A 10613-nucleotide genomic window follows, 5' to 3' on the forward strand; every position below is an offset into this window, starting at 1 on the left:
AAACAAAAACAAACAAACAAAAAAAAAAAAAAAAAAAAGCCCAGTGTGGTGGCTTGTGCTTGTAACCCCAGTGCTGGTGAAGCAGACACAGCAGATCTCTAGGGCTTGCCTGCCAACTTAGCAGAATATGAGATCCCAGGCTAATAAAGAGAAACAAGGTAGGTGGCACATAGGGAACACGTATAGGTATACACATGCATCCACATACATTAAAAAAAAAGCATACAGATATGCATTTGAAGTGTGCTATAAAGCCAGGTATGAGGGTATGAGTGATTTCGGTATGTGAAAGGTAAAGGCAGGAGGATCAGGAATTCTAGACTAGTCTTACTATATAGAAAATTTGAGGCCAGCTTGGGTCACACAAGCCCTCATCTCACAACGACAACAAAAATTAGAAGGAGGAAAACATACTTCCCATGACTTGTAACCAATGGTTCCCATTTTGCCTAATTGGCAATTACTGCCCAGCTAATAGAAGTTAGCCCTGTTCTGCTGCCTCTCCTGTACCTTTTCTTGCCCTTGGAGTAGGGGAGGAAAAACTTTGGGAAGCCTTCAAATTCAGCTCACAAAGTAGAGATTCACAAAGAAAAAGGAAGTCTGTATATGTCTATATGTACAGCAGCATACACACATGCAGAAATGTCCAGTGGTGAGCCGCTCAGGAAATATCAGTGGGCTTGAGGCCAGGCCAGTCAAATAGCAAACTCCAGGGTGGCCAGTGTTTCCTAGTGAGACCCTGTCTCAAAAAAAGGTGGGGAGTGAGGAGAGAGCTAAAGGGCTGCCAAGGACAGAACATTCCAGCATTCCAAACAGAGCAGCAAATGTGGAGGTTATTGGAAGGTTTGGCAATTTGGAGCGGAAAGAGTGGGAAACAGCTTAGGAGCAGGCAGGGAGGGGGGCCTCCGCATGGATGAAAGAATATTAGGATCCATACAAACATGAATTCCAACATCAGACTGATTTCTATGAGACACTCAGTGATAGTATTTGAGACAGCTAGCTCTGTGTCTTTTGTTTAGAAGACTCCAACAGTTTACATGGAAAATAACTCAATTGGTTCAAGTAATTGGGGTGGAAGTGAGAAGACAAACAGAGTGGAATAAATTGACGCCAGGCTATATCCCGTTCTGATCTTCCAGGGAGGATAAAAATGGAAAATCCCAACAATAATGAGAGTCAGTGAACCCATGACAACAATGAAGTCATTCTTAAGGGAAATATAGCTTCCTGGTAATAAGACCTGAAAGAAATGGTCCCTAGTTATGAGTCACTCTGACACAGTGGCCAAAGTCTCAAGAACATCCCTGTAATAAACATGACAATAATAGAACACTTTCAGCTCCAGAAATGAATACTACAAGATTCTGAGCGCCAACTCTTATATCTAACTTCACGCTATATGAGGAATGGTGTTTGACTAGCTAGCAAAATCCCTGGGTTGTCAACTTGACACAAGCTGGAGTTATCACAGAGAAAGGAACCTCCCTTTAGGAAATGCCTCTATGAGACCCAGCTATAAGGCATTTTCTCAACTAGTGATCAAAGGAGGAGGGCCCAGCCCACTGTGGGTGGTGCCATCCCTGGGCTGGTAGACCTGGGTTCTATAAGAAAGCAGGTTGAGCAAGGCTGGGGGAACAAGCCAGTAAGTGACATCCCTCCATGGCCTCTGCATCAGCTCCCGCTTCCTGACCTGCCTGAGTTCCAGTCCTGACTTCCTCTGGTGATGAACAGCAATGTGGAAGTGTAAGCTGAACAAACCCTTTCCTCCCCAACTTGCTTCTGGGTCATGATGTTTTGTGCAGGAATAGAAATCCTGACTAAGACAGCTACCCTTTGAGGAACCATCAAGGAATATTGAAAAACTATAGCAGAAAATTTGAACTTAGAGAGAGAGAGAGAGAGAGAGAGAGAGAGAGAGAGAGAGAGAGAGAGAGAGAATATGCAGAATGCAGATGATCCTTGCTTCCAAATAACCATTGGCTTGACAGTCTGAGGAGCTGAAGGTAAGACGATAGATAGCTCCTCAGACCAATGGCAAACCTAGCTGTGTGGCAACCAGAAAGCAAGACCCTTCTACTGCCATTTGAACATGGGTAAAAACAGTTTATATCTATGGCTGGGTATAGGGCTCACTACAGGTGCGGCAAAAACTGAATGGCAATGTGACATTGGTTGGTTGTGGTACATACAGGTAATTCTGGTAGCCATAAAGCAGAGACTGGGGGATTGCCATAAGTTCAAGGCCAGTCTAGTCTACATAGAGAGTTTGAGGTCAGTCAGAGTTACATAGCAAGACCTCATCTCAAAAATAAAACTAAGTACTACCACTGCTATTAATATGGTGATCCAAGGGGCCCAGAAATCTACTGAAGCCCCACAAACAAAGGGGTGTAGGTCACAGTGGTATAGATACTAGTGTGACCATGACATCACTTAAAGCCAGAGCCTGAGTAGTCAGAAGAAGCGTGTTTTATAGAACCCATTTGTAATCTCAGTGAGAGTTAACGTGAGTTGAATGTTCACTTTGTGCCAGAAACTGGCCAAAGCACTTTCTGTACATTTGATTGACTGACTGACTGACTGACTGATTGACTGGAGCCAATTTCACAGGAAGGGAGTCGAGTGTGGGGCAAGTGGAACCCTGTCACTAGACAGATAAGATACTAAGGTCAAGCAGCATAAGGAACTCCGACAATTCTCATAATTGAAAACAGTAAGTGTTTGAATCTGCTCCCCACCCAGTTCCTCTCCTGGAGCACATGACCACAACACCCCAATAAGAAGACCATGACAACTGGTCTCATAGCACAGAGCCCAGAGTTCTCCATGCTAATAAAGTTAAGCAAGGACTGTCTCTTTCATCAAGAACCACTGTGGGGGGGGGGCTTCCTTACCGAGCTGCACCACCTAAGTGTCCCACAGAAGGCCCCTCCATACTCCTGACACTGTCCCTGAACTAAGTTGGATTCCCCCAGCCCCGGGCTCATCTCAGGCACGAAGGCCCCCTGTTCTCAACTCCTCATGGATGCCCACATAGAGAACCACAGCTGGGCCCTAGCTCTCTTGTTTCTCACCTGGAGGGACACAGGCGGGGGTCCCTATCTTAGGCTGCATTCCTCTTCCCCAGAGCAGGAGCCCACGCAGCCTAGTGCCCATGAGTTTCATTTTTCCATCCTAGCACCCCAGTGGAGAAATGCTTACCCACATCGGAGGACCAGAAATGTAAAACTATCTTCCTGCGTTTGTTTTTATTTTTATGTAGGTGTTGGGAATTAAACTGAGAGCCTCACGTAGGCTACAAAAGCACTTAGCCTCCAAGCTGTATTCCCCCCAACCCCAAATACTTTCTTGACTCTGTTGGCGTCCCCCTGTGTGCTAGCTGCTCCAATGATAAGCTTTATAATCCCAATGACTGGACACAGAGGATGTTTTTCTCCCACAAACCCAATAAAAAGTCAGGTTGCTGTCTCTAGTACATCACTCTAGAGCTTCTAGTTTCTATCCCAAAGGTGAAATATATCCAGTTCCACTGGCCAGAATCATCTGTGAGCACCTAGGTTGAGAAAAGATGGCTTTGTCATCAGTCAGACTGTTTCTGTCATGCCGAGGGATCAGCTAGCTCGGAATGTGCTCCTCAGTGAACCAAAAGCACCTTTAAATAGCTTTGTTCATAGCCTTGTGTTAAGAACGAAAAGAGAATTATTTGTCCTCGTGTGGGAAGCATGGCATTGTTTGCACTCAGTAATCAGTGTTCTACTTAATTACTGTCAGAATGCATGACATGGCTTAATTTTTGTTTCAGGGCTCCCCCTATCTCTAGACAAGGTCTCCTGAATCCAAGCTGAACTACATACTGCCTATATAATGGGGAAATGACATCGAACTCTGTGTTAAAAACCAACCAAACAAACAAACAAATAAAACAGAACAACTGTTCTGCCCCATGCGTTACATGGATTTGTCTGGTGTGTGCACATGTGTGTGTGCAGGCACATCTGTGTACATGTCCCAGCATCTTTGCCCATGTGGGTGTCTTCCTCAGTTGCTCTCCATTTTGCTTTTAGAGTTTTGATTTATTTTGGGGACAGTGTTTCACTGAACCTAGTGCTCAGCTATTGGCTAGACTGGCTGGCCAGTGAGTACTGGGGAGCTTTCTGTCTTTGTTCCCTTCCCACCATGCACTGGGATTACAGACATGCACAGCTGCTCCTGTATTTACATGGTGCCTGGGATCTGAGCTCAGGACATGCTTGTGCAACAAACGCTTTACCCACTGAGGCATCTTCTTACCCTTATTTGTTTTTAAGACAAGGTATTCAGTAGCTTAGACCAGCCTTGAAGTCACTATGAAGCTGAGAAAGACCTTAAGTTCCTGATTGGATTATACTATTATATTTTAATGTATATATAAAAATGATATTCTGAAAAGGGGTCTTTGGATCACCTGACAACTCAAAGGATACATAAAACAGACAGAAAGGGGAAAACTTTAGTTTTTGATTTTTATAAAAGAAGAAAAAAAAGAGAAAAAAAAAATGGGAGCCAGGCATGGATGATAATGCTTGTAATTCCAGATTTGGGAGGATGAAGTAGGAGGAGTTCAAGGCTAGCCTATGCTACATAATGACTGTAGGATGGTCTAAACTACAGAGTGAGATCCTGCCTCAAATCCCTAAAATAATGAAGTTTAAAAGAAGAGATTGGTATAGTAGTGCACACCTTCAATCCCAGCACTCAGGAGGCAGAGTCAGGCAGATCAATATGAGTTCAAGGCCAGTTTGGTCTATGTAGTGAGTTCCAGGACATCCAGGGCTACATACAGAGACCCTATCCCAAAGAAAGAGGAAGAAGGAGGAGGAAGAGGTGGAGAAGGAAGAGGGAGGGAGGGAGGAAAGGAAGGGGGAGGGGAGGGGGAGGGAGGAAGGGAGGGAGGGATTTGGAGGTTCCCCTCTGTGACTGGTAGGCCCCACTTACTTTAGGACTGTGACAAGGCATATATTATGTCTGTAGCACGTCATGGAACAAAGACGCTCCAGGACTCTATTCAATAAGGGAAGACAAAGGGACAAGGGACCTATTATCCCCTCAAGGGACTTGGGTGACACCGAAGAGCTAAACTTTGGCTATGCTGTACTGGATTTTATTCTTAGGACCTTACCTCCATGTGGTTTTCCTGGATCATCCTCCTCTGAAGTCTCCCTGAGTTTTACAGCTGCAGCCTTGGACCCTATGTACCAGATTCATGACACACAGTTGATATCCTTTCCCAAAGCACATAAAAAACACTTGACATTTTCCAACTTCATTTTATGCTCCATGTAGTACCTCAACTCTGTTTTCCTTTTTTATTTACTATTTTTTCTTTTTTGTTTTTTTTTTTGTTTTTTGTTTTTCTTTTTTAATATTTTTCAATTCTAATATAGATGCTTCTTACCCCTGGCTCACAAAGCAAGGCTTTGTGACTAGGACCAAAGGGGTGTCAAACATGAGGAATTTATTTCATTCACTCATTCAAGCATTAAGCTTTTATTTACTGAGGATGGTTGTTCTTGCCTGCAATGCCAGCACTCAGGAGGCAAAGACAGGCCTGTGGAGACTCAGGCGACTCTGCGTTACAGAGTTAAGCCGTAGGCCATCCTTGGGTAGAGAATGAGACTTTGTTAAAAAAAAAAAACAACAACCAGCTTCTAAATACTGAGGAACTGGCGATGAAAAAGAAGGATCCCCTGTTGTCACTGAGTTGACTTTCCTGTGTAGAGAAAAGACTGAAACAGCAAACTATAAGGAAACAGCTGCCGCTTCCCAGAGTATTGAAGCAGCGTTGCACGGATCAGCACTCAATCGCTGTTTCAGACAGAGTGGTCAGGCCAGTTCTCAGAAAGAAACATTTAGGCAGGATAAAATCTAAAGGATAAAATCCAGAGCCAGCCACACTCAAGGGACCGGCATTCCAGGCAAGAGAATTGATATTACAGTAGGAATGGAGGTCGCTCTGGCTGGGAAACTATGGCGGTGTTTGCATCAGGTTTTGGAAGTAAAGGGAAGGGTTACTGTAGGTGGGCTGGGAAGCTTCTGGAGAGTTTGTCTTGTTTCTGTTTTTGTGTGAGACTGTGTCATGCTAGGTAGCCCAGGCTGGCCCCAAATTCACAGCAATCCTCCTTCCTTGGTACTGCCACATTCGGTTTACTGGGGAGTTTTAAGCAGTGGGAAGATCTGATTCGTGGTTTTGCTTGGTTGGTTTTTTGGTTACCATCGTGTTTGAGACTTGATCTCATGTAGCTCAGCCTGGCTTTGAGCTCACAGCCATCTCTAACTCACAGCAAGCATTGTGTTTCCCTCTTCTGAGTGGGATGCCAGGCATGTACCACTATACCCTCCTTCTCTGAATTCTGAGTTACCAAGCATCCAAATGCAAACACATAGACAGTTACATAAGGGACTTCAGAGATGTTAGGATTTAGTTATACAGATCGAGCATCATTGATCCAGGTACTTAAAAGGATGGGACTTGATGGCTTTGCCCAGTTAAAAGATAAAAACAGAGAGAGAGAGAGAGAGAGAGAGAGAGAGAGAGAGAGAGAGAGAGAGAGAGAGGAGAGAGAGTTCCAATCTAAGTTTCTAGAGCCCACCTACTAAAGGTTTGATAAAGAAGGAGCTGAAAAATAGCATAAGGAGGCAGAGTCTTGATATGGTGGTGAATACCTATAATCCCAGCTACCCAAGAGAGTAAAGACAGAGAGAGAGTCATGAGTTCAAGGACACCCTGGGAATAGAAAGATAGTTTTAACATTTCAAACAGGAGAGCTTGGCTAGCCCACTGGCTGGCTTCTCCAGCAAATGTGCCTCTCAGTTCAATCCCTGGCACTAAAAAACAAAAGAGAATTAACTAGCCCGTGTATGAGAAATAGGAAGGGCAGAAAAAACCGAGATGACCCTGGAGTCCTAGTCTCCTCTAGAAAGAAGGTCACAGAATGAAAAGTTGCTGAGTGTTCTGGGAAGACATTTCAGAATATGTAGGGAATGAGGCCCATGAAGGTAAACAAGCCAGGGTGATTCTTTGGAGTTTTGCCATAAGAGGAAGCAGAGGAAGAATAGAAGCCAGAGCACACGGAAGGTCAAGTCAGGGTGGGGGTGGGAGTGTTGGAAGAATAGCACAGCAGTTAGGGCTCTTGAGGCTCCTGCTGCGGACCAGAACTTTGTTCCAAGCACCTACACAGGACAGCTCACAAAAACCTGGAACTCTAGCTTCAGGGGATCTGATATCTTTACTGGCCTCCACTTGCACCTGCATCCGGGTGGCTTATATTTACCCAGAAATAAAAATTAAAACAAAACTTCAAGAGAGACTAAGGGGGCTGTCGAGATGGCTCAGCAGGTAAGGATGCTTGCCACAAACCCGCCTAACCTGAATTGATCGCCGGGACCCAAATGGTGGAAGAACAGCAACTATCACAAGCTATTCTCTGTCCTCCATGTTAGTTAGCATCGTGGCTGAAATGGAAAAGGAAATGGGATGATAAATGTGTGTGCAGAGAGTTGGATGGAGAGGCTGAACTAGGAAGCCATAAGAAGTGAGAAGAGCTTTGAACTTCGGTTTCTACTCTTAGAGAAGTTACCATCAAATCTGGGAGAAACAGTTCTAATGACAGAAACATTGTGTTGGACTGGACCTGCTGTAATCCCAGCATTAGGGAGCTGGAGTCAGGAATTCAGAAGAGCTACAGATGTAGCTCAGTTGGCAGAGTGCTTGCCTAACATATAAGGTCCTGGGTTTGAACCCCAGCACCTTATAAACACCGGGCATGGAGGGACATGTCTATAATCAGCACTAGGTTGTAGAGGCAGGAAAATAAGGAGCGCAGGATCATTCTTGGTGGCCAGCCCAGGAAGCAGGAGACCCTATCTATAAATAAATACACATAGTTCAGAAATTCATGGTCACCCATGGCTACATGAAAACAGCAAGGACAGCCTGGGCTACATCACCCAGTCTCAAAAACAACTGGGTTATGAATGCAATCTGCATATACAATGCTGAACACTCAGAACTCACTAGATGGTGAGAACTGTAATTATAAAACTATTTAAAAATATTAAAGATGGAGTGACAGGGCTAGAGAAGGTAAGAAAGGTAAGGTTAGGCAGGTAAGAAAACTGGCCACTCTTCCAGAAGTCCTGGGTTTAGTTCCCAGCACCCACACGGTGACTCAGGTGACTCACAACTCTAACTCCAGTTATGGACACTGATGCCGTCTTCTGGCCTGGAAGCAGGGCATACAAGTAGTGTGCTCAAAAATAAATAAATAGATAGATAGATAGATAGATAGATAGATAGATAGATAGATAGATAAAAAAAAACAAGTAGTGTGCCCACAAACATGCAAGCAAAACACACATTCTTTTTTTTTTTTTTTTTTGATGGGAGGTCTTTAAGGATTAAATTAAAGAAACATAATCAGGTCTTCAGGAAAAAAAAGAGATTACAATTAACCACAGTGACTGTATCTTCCCATTAAAAATTAGGACCCATTATATGGGTTAAATTCCATTAATACAGTCCTGTAAAAAAAAGTGTACAAACTTCAAGAGCTTTAACTAGCTCAGAGGTAGAACACTTGCTTATCATACACAAGGCTCAGAAGATCTTTTTTGCTATTAGTGAAAAGTGGGTTTGCCATTTCACTCAGGCTGGCTTGGTGATTACTTAGCACAGGCTGGCCTTGAACTCATGGCAGTCTTGCCTCAGCCTTTTTTTTTTTTTTTTTTAAGATTTATTTATTTTATTTATATGAGTACACTGTAGCTGTCTTCAGATACACCAGAAGAGGGCATCGGATCCCATTACAGATGGTTGTGAGCCACCATGTGCTTGCTGATTTGAACTCAGGACCCCTGGAAGAGCAGTCAGTGCTGTTAACCACTGAGCCATCTCTCCACCCCTCTTCTGGTGTGTCTGAAGACAGCTACAGTATATATATATATATATATATTTAAAAAGAGCAGAAAAAAAAGCTTGAACTCAGTTTTTCTTTACACTGTTTTGTGTATGTACTGAAAGTTGCAACAACAGAAGAGCTGGCATTCCAGTAGTGTGCCACCATGTCTAGCTGATGGGGTGCTGGGGCCTCACCCACAGGGCTTTAACAGCTCTGAGCCCTAGCCCTCAGTCAGTAATTGACTGACCTCAGCAGAATTTAACAGTGGGACTTTATTGGAACCTCCTGAACACAAGTCCTTGACTGACTGATAAAGATCCCACTGCAACTTTGTAGCAGGTCTCACACAGGAGAGTCCTGGACTGTTGGTGTTTTATCTTCATCTTTGTTGATCATTGTGCTTGGAGTCCAACATGTCCACTGTAATCTACATATACTTCATGCCCCAATTACCAAGCTCTCACACTTTAAAATTTAAAATGTGTGTGTGTGTGTGTGTGTGTGTGTGTGTGTGTGTAGTCAGAAAACAACTCTGAATTCATTTTTTCCCCTTCCTTTACATGGGTTTTAGGGATCGAGCTAAAGAACTTCAGGCATGTGCTGCAAGTTCCTTTACCTGCTAAGCCATCTCTGAGCCTCAGCACATCCTTTTACTATTATGTCACATTATTTCATTTCCGAGAATGATTTGATCCATTTCCCTATTGATAGATATTTGAGTATTAGTAAGGGTTATCAAGATGAGCAGAACCAATAGAATTTATATATATACACATATATGTGTATGTATTGCATGTGAATAATGTATATAATTATATATACATGTGTGTGTTTTATATAACCTATCTGTATGTTAAAAGGGGGATGTGGGCCAATGAATTGGTTCATTGGGAAAAGGCACTGGCTATCAAGCTTGATAACCTGAGATTAAACTCCAGGATCCACACATTGTCCTCTGACTTCCATACATGTATTGCATAAACATACATACACACACACACACACACACACACACACACACACACACACACACACGTTTCCTAAAACTTTTAAAATAAAAGGTGATTTATTAGATTGGCCCATACTGGAGGCTCGGGCCCTCGGTTGACACCACTGCTTGTTTCAGCAGTCCTTGTCTAGCGCTGAAGGCTGAGAGGATTGCTGAAGAGCCACTGGCCGTCAGCCCATGCCGGAAGGCTGACGAAGCTGGGTTCCAGGGTCTGTACAGGGTGAGCATGGCGGCAACAGCAGGGCATAGTCACTCGGCAGCAGGAAGGCAACACAAGCTGCAGAAATGCAAAACCCTTCCCCCAGGAACCCCTTCATCTGGGTGATGTCAGACAGTGCACCCCACATTTAAGCTGGGCCTTCCCACTTCAAACAACCTAAGAAAACCTCTTACAGGGCCTAGAGAGAAGACTCAGCAGTTAAGAGCATTGTTCTTGCAGAGGACTGGGTTCCATTCCCAGCACCCACATGGAAACGCATAACCATCCAAAACTCCAGTTCCAAGGGAATCTGAAACCCTCTTCTGGCACTTGCAGGTAGCACCTAGGTGGTACACAGGTCTGTAGGCAAAACACAGATAAAGTCTTTAAAGGGGACATAAAAAGGAGGAAATCCACTATAGATATGCCCATTGGTTTCTCTTAGTCGATTCCTGACCCAGTCAAG

Source organism: Micromys minutus (genome assembly GCF_963924665.1).
Source record: "Micromys minutus genome assembly, chromosome: 2".
Lineage (NCBI taxonomy): Eukaryota > Metazoa > Chordata > Mammalia > Rodentia > Muridae > Micromys > Micromys minutus.